This window comes from Taeniopygia guttata, chromosome 1, assembly GCF_048771995.1.
Source record: "Taeniopygia guttata chromosome 1, bTaeGut7.mat, whole genome shotgun sequence".
Classification (NCBI taxonomy): domain Eukaryota; kingdom Metazoa; phylum Chordata; class Aves; order Passeriformes; family Estrildidae; genus Taeniopygia; species Taeniopygia guttata.
In genome coordinates, this window is record NC_133024.1 from 44,397,995 (window position 1) to 44,410,240 (window position 12,246).

A 12,246-nucleotide genomic window follows, 5' to 3' on the forward strand; every position below is an offset into this window, starting at 1 on the left:
TTAAAGTGAGAGACTGAAAAAACAACTGTCTGAGGAGGGAAATGTCAAAAATGCATGTCATGTGAGAGTGCATCTTGCTGGTACTTGCAAGACCAATCCTTATCTCAGAAGGGAAGAAGCTTAAGAACAGAGTGACTCTGATGGAGGTCAGCACATGATGTACACTTTTCCTAGGAAGTGAATGGCAATATCAGTGAACTCACAGCCCTGCTCCTGAGTGTATTATGGCCTTTAAGACGAGAGAAAAGAAAATATGAACAGCTGTTAACATTACAAGCATTTGAGAGTGTTTCCAGCTTCAAAGGTCTGAAATTAGAGTGGAAAGAACATATCAATTGAGACACAGCACTTCCCATTGCTGTCAGGTACCAGTAGGCTAATACATCAAACAGGTAAGTGAATTACAAATACTATGCAATCTTCAAAACTACATTTATTGTAAATGACAACTTCTTTCTTTAACAATAAACAAAATCACTAAAAATTGGTTTACTGCTATTACGTAGGGTAAGAACAGTTCAGGTAGAAGCAAAAAATATTTTAAGTGAACACATGTATAGGCCCTCTTGCACTTCAATGCTAGTGCAAGTCACTGAGCCAGCTCCTCAGCTGATAGAATTGACTTAGAAAATCTGAATTTGTTTGACCTACATTTATTTGCATCTGGCACATTGTGAAGGTAGATGTGGTCTGAGCTCAAAAGCAGACAGCAAGATTGTTGTCTGTTGATTTAACCATTGATTTCTCATGGATCAGATTATACATTTGTGGATCATTTTGAAAAACAAATTCAATACTTATTTTTATTAGCTTTTGTGAAAACACCATAAAATCTTACCGCTATTATATTCATATAGAAGACCTGAGCCAAACCTTACCAAATTTCTCATTGATTTCAATGGGTTTAAAATCCAAAAGGGAAATAACATAATCCTTTATGAAGGGAAAGAAGTTTAGGTTTAGATTTTATGAACATAAAAATTGATTTTTTTTATTTTTGCCATTTTAAATAGTAACTCACTAGTCTTTTTTGTAAGAGTTGCTAAAAATTTAAATTTCTTTGATTGATTTCTTCTAATTCCCTTTCCTCTGAGGGAAACAGCATTGCAAAATAAGCCTTTTATGGACTGTGTAAGAATAACAGCACAGAACAATTATTGGAAATACAATGGATTATAATGGATTTTTATGTGTATATCTGTTGTTGAATAGGTGTTTGAAGCACTAAGAAATATGTTCAGAAAAAAAAGAAATTATACGATCATTTTTCTTTCAGTGCATTCTGTAACACAGAGTAATCAAAAGAATTTTCTTTGTTCATTCTTTTTTTTGTTCAGACTCTTGTTCCAGTTCCAGCTGTGTAACACTGTTATAGCTCCAGAAAGAATTCTAGTATAGTTCTTAGGGGCTATAAACTCCAATCTTTGTACCTATTGCATAATATTTAGTTTATATTTGCTTATATTAAATACAGTTAACATTGGTGGCTCATCCTGAGTAAATAAGTATTATATGTATTTTAAGTTATCATTTAATGTATGCTGTGTAAACATATCTATCATAAGAGATAGATATGAGATATAGATCATTAGAGACTGAGTATAGCTTTTCTATGTGTGTTAGTAAATATGAGTATTTTGAAATATTGCTTTGGATTTTTTTACTCATGTACAACAGCAAATCCTTGCAAATAGTTCACAGTAAGTAATGTTAAAACTCAGGTGTTATAATTAGACTAAAAATAAAGTCTGACCAGAAACAAATAAATGTATGACTTTAACAGAAAACAGGAATACAGAGAAGCTGACTGGAACATCAATACTGAGCAGGAATACAAGGGTGTGAAGAATTAGCACGGTATGCTTATGTAAAAGGTTACTGCTGGAATTTTCAAGTTAGATTTATTTTGTAAAGATAAATAGAAGCAGAAGTTAATGTACACATTGAGGGCAGATTATGTTTCCTCTATATGGTTTCCTTCTCCACTAAAAAGAGAGAAGAGAAGAGAAGAGAAGAGAAGAGGAGAGGAGAGGAGAGGAGAGGAGAGGAGAGGAGAGGAGAGGAGAGGAGAGGAGAGGAGAGGAGAGGAGAGGAGAGGAGAGGAGAGGAGAGGAGAGGAGAGGAGAGGAGAGGAGAGGAGAGGAGAGGAGAGGAGAGGAGAGGAGAGGAGAGGAGAGGAGAGGAGAGGAGAGGAGAGGAGAGGAGAGGAGAGGAGAGGAGAGGAGAGGAGAGGAGAGGAGAGGAGAGGAGAGGAGAGGAGAGGAGAGGAGAGGAGAGGAGAGGAGAGGAGAGGAGAGGAGAGGAGAGGAGAGGAGAGGAGAGGAGAGGAGAGGAGAGGAGAGGAGAGGAGAGGAGAGGAGAGGAGAGGAGAGGAGAGGAGAGGAGAGGAGAGGAGAGGAGAGGAGAGGAGAGGAGAGGAGAGGAGAGGAGAGGAGAGGAGAGGAGAGGAGAGGAGAGGAGAGGAGAGGAGAGGAGAGAGAGAGAGAGAAGAGAAGAGAAGAGAAGAGAAGAGAAGAGAAGAGAAGAGAAGAGAAGAGAAGAGAAGAGAAGAGAAGAGAAGAGAAGAGAAGAGAAGAGAAGAGAAGAGAAGAGAAGAGAAGAGAAGAGAAGAGAAGAGAAGAGAAGAGAAGAGAAGAGAAGAGAAGAGAAGAGAAGAGAAGAGAAGAGAAGAGAAGAGAAGAGAAGAGAAGAGAAGAGAAGAGAAGAGAAGAGAAGAGGAGAAGAAGACTGTGTTTCAAATGTTACATTATCAATGCATGTAACCTAATTAGCCTGTAAAATTCTTAACATAGAACTAAATTAATGTTATAACTACATTATTCAAATTTAAACTAAACAGTAGGGGAAAATAGGAAAACATTGAGTTCTAGCAAAAAATTAAGAAAGTATTCACTCTCCCTGTTCTGTCTTGATTCCCAAGCCTTTTGGTACCTTCTCTCCACAGTGCAGCTCAGGAGAGGAGTGATAGAGTGGCTTTGGTGGACACCTGTTGTCCAGTCAGGGTCACCCCAATACCATGGTATTTCAAGAATAGACTCTTTTACGGTATCTTTTGGGTTCTTTTATCAAATTGATTTTTTTTAATTTGGAAAAGAGATTAGCAGGGAAGATTTAACCATCATTGTAAAGGAAAAATAAAATGTTTATATATATTTACTCCAATATAATATAATTTAAGAACTATATTTACCCTGATATCCAGGTTAGATTTTAAAGCAGTACTTTAAAAAAATTATTTTCTTCATTTCTCTTTTTATTTTGGTACAGCTGAGATGCCCATTTTCCATGCATATTTATGTGGGGGCCGAAGGGACCACTAAAGAAGAGCCTGCTATGCTCCCTTGGAGGGCCAATCCCTAAGTAACTAACTCCAGTCAGGGTGAGAAAATTACCCACCCAGAGGTCTTTGCAAGATGTATGTGGATTCTTTGTTACCTATTGGCTTTTCTCCTCTCACTCCACCCCTGAACCTGTATCTGATTTGTTGCCAGTTTATCCCCTCCCCTCTCCTTCCCTATATAAACCCGTGTCTTTCCCCAGTTTAGGGAGCTGCTGCTGCTGGCCTCCTTCATAGAGAGCCCTGCTGTCAATAAATGCTCTTTCTCTGTGGAGTGCTACACAGTGCTCAAGGCCCTTTGCTCTGCAGTCACCTGAAGAGCTGAAATTACTCGCTGGGCTGGGAGAAGGATGTGCTTGTGCCCTGAGCCATCCTTCTAAGGATGCCTTCTTCAGGAATGTTGCAGCACCCTACCATTGACCCCTGCTGTGACATAGTTACAGCCTGACACTCTGTTTTCTCAGCATAAGCAAAGAAATTGCAAAAATTTCAGGCTTTAAAAATTTAATTGGATCTATTTTTGAATCTCAGTTTGACTGTGTAATGCCCAGAGGGAGCCACAGAAATATCTTTAAATGACCTAAAATAGTGTTCATAAAAATGTCACAGCCTTACAGTCCAGCATCTCATAGCTCTGCAGGCTAAAAGTGAGTGCAAGTCTCAAGAGGACAATCTCTTCCCAGTGGAGCAAAGTGTTTCACTATGGTCTTATAGAACCAAAAGACATACAATTCCTACCTTAAGGAAATAAATAATCCAGCAAAGAATGGAAACATAGCTATAACAAAAAGATAGATATAAATTTTTCTTATCCTAAGCTTGAAATGATTTTAGATACAGTGGGAAGACAAGATTTTAGTGATAATGTTTTGACACAGTATTAAAGTTCCTTTGATAATGTGGTGACTGTTTTATAAATAAGCTATTTAAAGTTAACCTGACTATATGAAAAACCTATCAAACTAAGCTAATGGACAGTTACAGCTGCCAGAAATATACACAAGGGATAGCGTTATACCACAATGTATATAAAAGAATCAGGAATGCCATCTATACGTAGGTGGTATCTACCAGTCCAGTTTCTGGGGTATCACTACATAGACAACAGGAGAGGTACTATTGTCTGGGGAAAACAAACAAAGAAAAAAAAAGCACAAAATCCCCACAATAGATATTTGTCTTATTCCTCTTCCTCCTTCCCTCCTCAGAGACAAATACAATGGGAATGACACCTTCTCTTTTAGCAAATTACATCATAACATTAATCTTTGAGGCAACCTGACTCTTGTTCTTGTTTTGCACAAATGTCTTCATCTTGAGACAGCAACCATGATGCACAAAAGTAGGGTTTCTTTAATTCTGGCTCAATTTCCTTCTCTTTACATTTTTATGTAAAAAATAATATTGCTTTCTTTCACATTGCATTCAAATATGTTCTCACAGGTGATTTAATTCCTCTTCCACCTTAAGGCTTTATTTGAACTCTGTGTACTAGTCCTTGCTACTAGCTGGGTCTGAGACCCTGAGTAAAGGCAGACCTGGCAGTCTTCAGAAGTCTTACTGGTAGATGAATGAAATCAAGTACCAAAGTTAAAATGAATCTGTAAAGGTAGACTGAAACAAACCAATGAACAAAACAACCAACCAACCAAAAAACACCACAAAGCAGACAAACAACCAAAAGCTTCAATATATAAACATGACACTCAAGGAAATTTGAGGGAGAAGTTTAGCAACTCAAAAAAATCTCAATTTTTTTAGATAAATCAGGGATACTCTGAAATATGTGAAAAAGCGCTTCACTAAGTAAGGAGTGGGTGCCAATAGGAAGGAAGACAACTGGAAGGTAACCTAATTTCTAACAAGCATACGTTCACTGGTAAATGTTTTCGATACTTCCGCTAATTCTGGAAGAAGACTTGAACTGCAAATCCATAATACACAAGGTATGAGGGGATAAAAAAAAAGACAGCATTTAAATCTAAGAAACGAAAAAGAATGAATTATAAATTCTTAAAGCCTAAGGGGAAAAAAAAAAAGTGAGAATTTAAACAGTTCTATATAAATTTGAGATAATTGATAGCCAGTTAGAAAACTAGTCCTTGAGAAAATCTCAAGGTTGAGGGTTAGTTTGAGTACCCTGAACATGTGCATTATCCATTCTAGGGCTTTAGTGAATCAAAAGTATTAAGAGAGTAAGACACATGGGGTTCACAGAGCGGCACATATGAAGGTACATTTCAGTTGCATCTGTAAATTAAAAAGGCCAGATCACAGTCTGAGTATTGGCACATGGCTGTTTATTTTATCCAATCAGCATGGATACTGGTACTGTTATGGTCCATGACAAACTAGCAGTGTCCCACCATGGTTTGTTGTTGACAGCTGAGACGCTACCATGCATTGTAGATATTCAGCCATCATCCACACCATCTTACTGATCTGCAGGGCTTTCAAATGCTCTCTGGCTCTTTTATCTCCTAATTTAGGTAGAGTATTTTTCATACATAGCACAGCATAAGAGAGACAATTACATATTTCTAGTCTACAAATAGGGCATGAGCAATAAAAAAGGAAGTAAAAACTGTGGAAAAGCAGGAAGCTCCACAGAAATTACCATCAGAATAATGATCATTGCATCAGAAGACAAATGGTTTATTATTCTGAATAAAATCAGGAACCTTGTTTAATTAATTTTTCCTGTTATTGGACACAGGTACACAAACTGGCTTGTGTCACATTTTTTTTGCAGTAGCATTCAAATAAAAATAGTAAATTATGGAGAATAAATAGGTAAAATACATTATTTAAGTTTACTCCAACCACAGGCCTACATAAACTCTATTCAGAAAAAATAAATGTGTAATTAAAAAAATCTTTGAAAGCTGAATTTATGACCAAAGGAGATGTTTTGCCTCCATTACAAAGACTAGAAAACAGCTGGTGACTGGGAATATTTTATCTTATGTCTAAGAAAGCACATTATCACTATTGCTAAATGCTATAGAAATATAACCCATCTAAAGGGGAAAAATAGGTGTTGATAGAAACATTTATAAAAAGTAACATAGTGAAATGAGTGTCTAATAAAATAATCAAAGACCTTAAAACTTTCAGATACCGGTGTTAACTGAAAATTTGCAGAAAATAAAGCAGACTCACCCTCACTAAATGCTGTTTCACATTCTGATGAGAGTTTTGAAACTCCAGAGGCCTCAAGATAACTTCTTGCCATCTCCCACTGAGTATTTTTCAGATTGATGTTTGTTTATGTTCATGAGCTTTGATGATGCAGTAAGTCAGGGATCATAAAGAGCTCAGCTCTTCCAAGTCCAGAAAGCAGAACAAAGGGGATCTTTTTGCTGCAGTCAAATAATCTAGTATTTTGCACAGTATTTTGTTTTGACTTGAGAACTACACTACTTATTCTCAGAGGTCAACTCTGTTCATTGTTTTCACTTTCTAGCCAAATTTGTCCAATAATCCTCTTTGGTTATCTGAGCTCTGTTTTTTTCTGACACTGCCTTCTGTCACAGAGAGATATGTCTAATGCCTTAGGCTACAAAAGGCCAAAATATGTTTTGTTCCGTCTATAGGACACTAGCAGAGGAGCAATGCCTGTAACTGTTTCTCCTTTCCATCTGTCCTGTCTTCTTGATATGTTTGTGAGTCTTACTGAAGTCTCATAAGTGCATGGTGTCTTCAGACATTTAAAGAAAGTGCTGTTTGGGACCCAGATGTTACATTTTTATTTCACTAGAGAAAACTCAGCTTGCTGATCCTGTTAGCATTGTTTCCTGTGAAGACAGTAGTAAAATGGACAGCCAAGGGGAGAAAGGGAAAAAAAGAAGTAAAGAAAAGAAAACTCCCAACAACCTTTATATGATGCATTAGAACTAAACTAATTTTCACAATGACTTTTTATTTCACTTTCTTTGTAAAAAAAGTCATTTTAGTTAGAGTAGATCTCTAACTTTGCTGCTTTTTTTCTCTTTCTCATACATCAATCTAAATCTACAGTCTGTATATTCTTAGACAAGTCTGGTGCTTCTCATAAATATTGGTTCAAATACTAAACAGTTTGTTGAGCTAAGTTTGAAAATTATTTTTATTTCTTGAATTGAATGCCTTTCTTCAATTAGACATTAATTTTATGAAGGATGTCAGCATAGATATTTTTCAGTATACTCCTGTGTTTACAGAGAAGACATTCATTTATCTATGTAATTTAAATACATATATACATACGCACACAGAGTTTTTCACTGTGTTAATTAAGCATTATAAATATGCATCAATAAATAAGCATATAATTGAATTCATTTTCAGAGTAATATACATGAAATATAACTACTTTTTCTGCCTTTCACTCCATTATGCATACTTATTAAGAAGCTTATAGAAGAGATATACTTCTGGTCTTCTCCAAATCTTTACTATAATAGCTAAATTTAACGACATATATTTTTTTACAGAAAGACAGTGATTTTCAGTTTTTTTCACTAGCATGATAGGGGATTTGAATAATGTAAAGCTCCTGGATTTGATGCATTTGTGGGGAATTACTTTGTTTTATCAATATTTTTGCACGCAGCTATGCAAGATGTTCAGGGTTTCAGTGGGAATATTGTTTGTAGTGGTAAGTACACTTACAAAGGTTTAGAGCATGAGACATATCTTTTTATCTTCTGAGTTAAGCAAATAACTAAATGCTTTCTTCAGTAATGAAGACCAATGTAAGAAATGGTCTTTTCTACTTCAAGTCATTTCTACTTCAAATGTTTTTGTTATTCAAACCTGCATATTAGCTAGGTGCCTTCACTCTCCTTATAATTAAAGAATGAAACAGTCACTTTCAGAGCACGAGTAATTTCTAACTGACATTTACAAGAGCTCTCATAAACCTCTTATTTTTCTTCTCTAGCTGAAAATACTAGATTTCTGTCTCAGACATGGACCCATCAATGCTGTGGCTATTTAAAGTTAGGAAAAATTAATCCCACTTGAATTTTTTACAAAAGTCACAGAAACTCCTTGGCATCAATCTTAGAGTGCTATTAGAACTATTAACTGCAGGTTTTATCTTCTTCATTTTGTTAAGATTAAAATGATGTGTAGGCTTTATTTATGGGTGACCCATAAATAAGCCAGGGATGAAAATGATTGATGTCTATCATCCTGGTCTAGTAATAAGATGCATATGCTCTGCTTCATGTGTCTGATTAATAAAGTTAAGTTCTTATGTCTGAATAATAAAGTTAAGAAGAGATCAATTAGATAAAGTAGTGTGATGCATACTGTGCTTGTACAGATTTTGGAGCTTTTTCTTGTTGCCATATAAAATATCAAAGGAAATATGGTTATGGAAGTGACAGTACACTGAATACTACTTGACAGGCATGTCATTCATATCACATTATATCCAGTTATATTTTTAGTTTATTTCAGTTTTCAGTTTAGTTTTTGTTGTTTGGATTTTTTAAACACTTTTGGTAGCTATTTTCCACAGTCATATTTAAGAATTGTATTACATGTCTAATTGAAAATTGGTTATTGCTTTTCATTTTCTAATAAGCTTGAAAAAGATACCCTTTGAAAAGTCAGTCACTGAAGCACAGGTATTCATAAACTGTACTAATCCCTGGATTATCTTTCCAAATATGTTTCACCTAGAATATTTTTAAATCTGAAAGTATTTACATTCATTTGTCCAGCACTGTCTCATTTTTCAATTTTCTGTGTTTTTCTCCTTGCAAGCTTTATTTTTTCATCAGAGGAAATACACCTCAAAAAGTGTTTGGCAATAAGATTACAACAGTATTAGGACCTCAGACTCTTTTTCCTTCTGATATATGTTACAGACTTAAAATCTATAAAATGACTTAATGGGAAAAATCACAGCTTGAAGTCATTCTCCTTTTCTTTATGCTGTAGTGCAATAGTTGACACAAAAGAAATAAGTATGGATAATATAATCATGGAATAGCTTGGGTAGGAAGGGACTTTCAAGATCATCCAGTTTGAATACCCCTGACATGAGCAGGGACATCTTCCCTGACCAGGCTGTTCAGGGCCCCATCTAGTCTGGCCTTGAACACTTTCATTTTCCAGAGCTCCTCTGGGAAACATGTTCCGGGATCTCACCAGACTCACGTTAAAAGAATTTTTCCTTACATATAACCTGAATCTCTTTCATTTTAACACTGTTTGCCTTTGTCCTCTCACTACAAGCTCTATTAAAAAGTCTTTTTCATTCTTGTAAACCCCCTTTCAATATTGAAAACCCAAAATCAGGTCTCCTTGGAGCCTTCTCCATGCTGAACAGCTCCAACTCTCTCAGTCTGTTTTTCATATCAGACATGTTCCAGCCTTCTGATAATTTTTCTGGACTCTTTCCAGACCTGCTGTAACAGGTCCATGGCTTGCTTGTGGCAGCTCTCCAGATGAGGGTCTCACGAGAGTAGAGTGAAGGCAAAGAATCACCTCCCTCAACATGCTGGCAAAACTGTTGGTTTTTTTTTACAGCCCAGGATACAGTTGCTTTTCTCATCTGTAAGTGCACACTGACAGCTGAAGTTGAATTTTTCAGCTACCACTACACCCAAATCCCTTCTGCAAGGTTGTTATAAACCCATTCATCTTGTATTGATACTGGTGGTTGTCCTGACCCAGGTGCAGGACCTTGCACTTTACCTTGCTGAACCTCATGAAGTTCATCTAGGCCCACTCCTGGAGGTTTTCAAGGTCTTTTTACACAATAGCTCTTCCTTCAAACATATGAGCTGCACCACTCAATTTGCTGTCACCTGCAAACTTGATGAGGGTGAACTCAATCCCACTGTCAATGTCATTAATAAAGGCATTGAAATGTACCAGTTCCAATCTAGACCCCTGAGGGACAGTGGTCATTTGGAAGTAAAACAGATTTCTGCATCCTTATTCTGAATTTCTCTGTTAGTTATGTATATCTTAGAACAGGGATAATTTTATAACACTGTTCTAGAAATATCCACATAATCACCAATGAGGAAATGTGCTCAGATATCATAATGCCATGACAGAGAAAATAGCTTTGTCTCAGGAGCCTTTTGCAACAGGATTAATTAGCTCAGGTGGATTTGTGCTTGATATTTTTGGTTTTCTTCCAGTTCTACAATTAATAAATGTAGATCTAACTTTGTACATTTTTGAAAAAATGTTCACTAGTATACTGCTGAAAACACTATAAAGTCCAATAAATTTTGCAATTTTTATAAGAATTTTTCTCACATGAAAACTTATATGATCATCTTGTCAACTTTATGCCAGAAAATCTAATGTTTTTGTTCAGTGTATAAGCTTTGCAATGAGTTAAAGTATAAAAAGCAGAATAAGTCTAGGAGAGAGATTTTCCGTTTAAGGAGGAAGACTATTCTAACTTGTCTCTTTTTTTCCCCTTCTCTTCTGGAAGCAGAACAGCAACTTAAATATAAGGGCCTCAGTAAATGCAACAGCTCTGGCAAGTTAGTGTCTCTTATAATTTTTCATGATGACAGCTTATAATGACATACACTGTTATGTTGCCAACTCTCATTAGTGTAAGGTATCAGAACATTAGTGCTGTCATTTTCTTAAGCTGCCCTCCTTTTGCTATGGCATGGCATTACATCCTTGTTTTAAATCAAACATCTGTTCTTTGTGTCTACAACCAGTCTGAAGAATGCTGCTTGTATTGTACAGCAGGCGAAACCCAATATTTTCTTATTTATCCAGATAAAGAAGTCAATGATGTAAAAATGGCATATATTTTTCCACTTTTAATGCCTGAACTAAATATTTTTTCCAATATATGAAACTACTTTACCTTTGACAATATTTAGTTGTTTTAGTAAATAACTGATTTATTTAGACTTATTAAAAGAAAGCCTTAACTAGGCTATATTCCAATAAAATTTTATTATAATTTAACCATCTCGCTTTCTTATTGAAATAATCAAATTCCTATAAAAACAAGACTCACAACCTGGTTCTTAATAATGTCAAACTGACTCCCTCATTGCTTTAAATTCTAGGAAATAGAAGATCTGAAATAGAAAATCTCAGGAGAGAGGGAAAAAAGAAAGAAAAAAATGGAAGGAAGGAAGAAAGGAAGGAAAGAAAGAAAAAAAGAGAAAGAAAGAAAGAAAGAAAGAAAGAAAGAAAGAAAGAAAGAAAGAAAGAAAGAAAGAAAGAAATAAAGAAAGAAAGAAAGAAAGAAAGAAAGAGAAAGAAAGAAAGAAAGAAAGAAAGAAAGAAAGAAAGAAAGAAAGAAAGAAAGAAAGAAAAAGAAAGAAAGAAAGAAAGAAAGAAAGAAAGAAAGAAAGAAAGAAAGAAAGAAAGAAAGAAAGAAAGAAAGAAAGAAAGAAAGAAAGAAAGAAAGAAAGAAAGAAAGAAAGAAAGAAAGAAAGAAAGAAAGAAAGAAAGAAAGAAAGAAAGAAGAAAAAAATCTTCCTATGTAATTGCTTGGCAAAAATAACATTTTTACTTTCTACAGAAAGCCAAAGACAACTGTCAGTGGAAAAAATGACAATATTCAAAAAGACATGTTTCATACACTAGTCGCTAGACAACTCATAATATTGCAACTTTTCTCCATGATAAGTTTCTCCCCTTTGGGGAAAGAGAATAACAGAATATCTCATGAGAAGGGACCCATAGTCAAGTCCATCTCCCCACTTCTCACAGAACTACCTAAAACTAAACTACACATGGCTAAGAGCAACATCCAGATGTTCCCTGAACTTTGAAAAGCTTGGTTCCATGACCACTCCCCTGAATAGCTGTTCCAGTGACTGCCCAGCCTGTGGTGAAGGACGTTTACCTAGTGTCCTATCCAAACTTCCTCTGATGCAGCTTCATTACCTTTTCTCTTGTCCTATCAGAGTTCATCA

General features: G+C 35.7%; 1 long non-coding RNA gene across 1 annotated transcript; it reads left to right on the forward strand.

Annotated features, from left to right (window-relative positions):
• Positions 1 to 2,490: 2,490 nt before the first annotated feature.
• Positions 2,491 to 11,580, forward strand: LOC140683885 (uncharacterized). Its single transcript, XR_012055475.1, has 2 exons — positions 2,491 to 3,379; positions 11,389 to 11,580. It is a non-coding gene; the product is annotated as an uncharacterized lncRNA (long non-coding RNA).
• Positions 11,581 to 12,246: the final 666 nt, after the last annotated feature.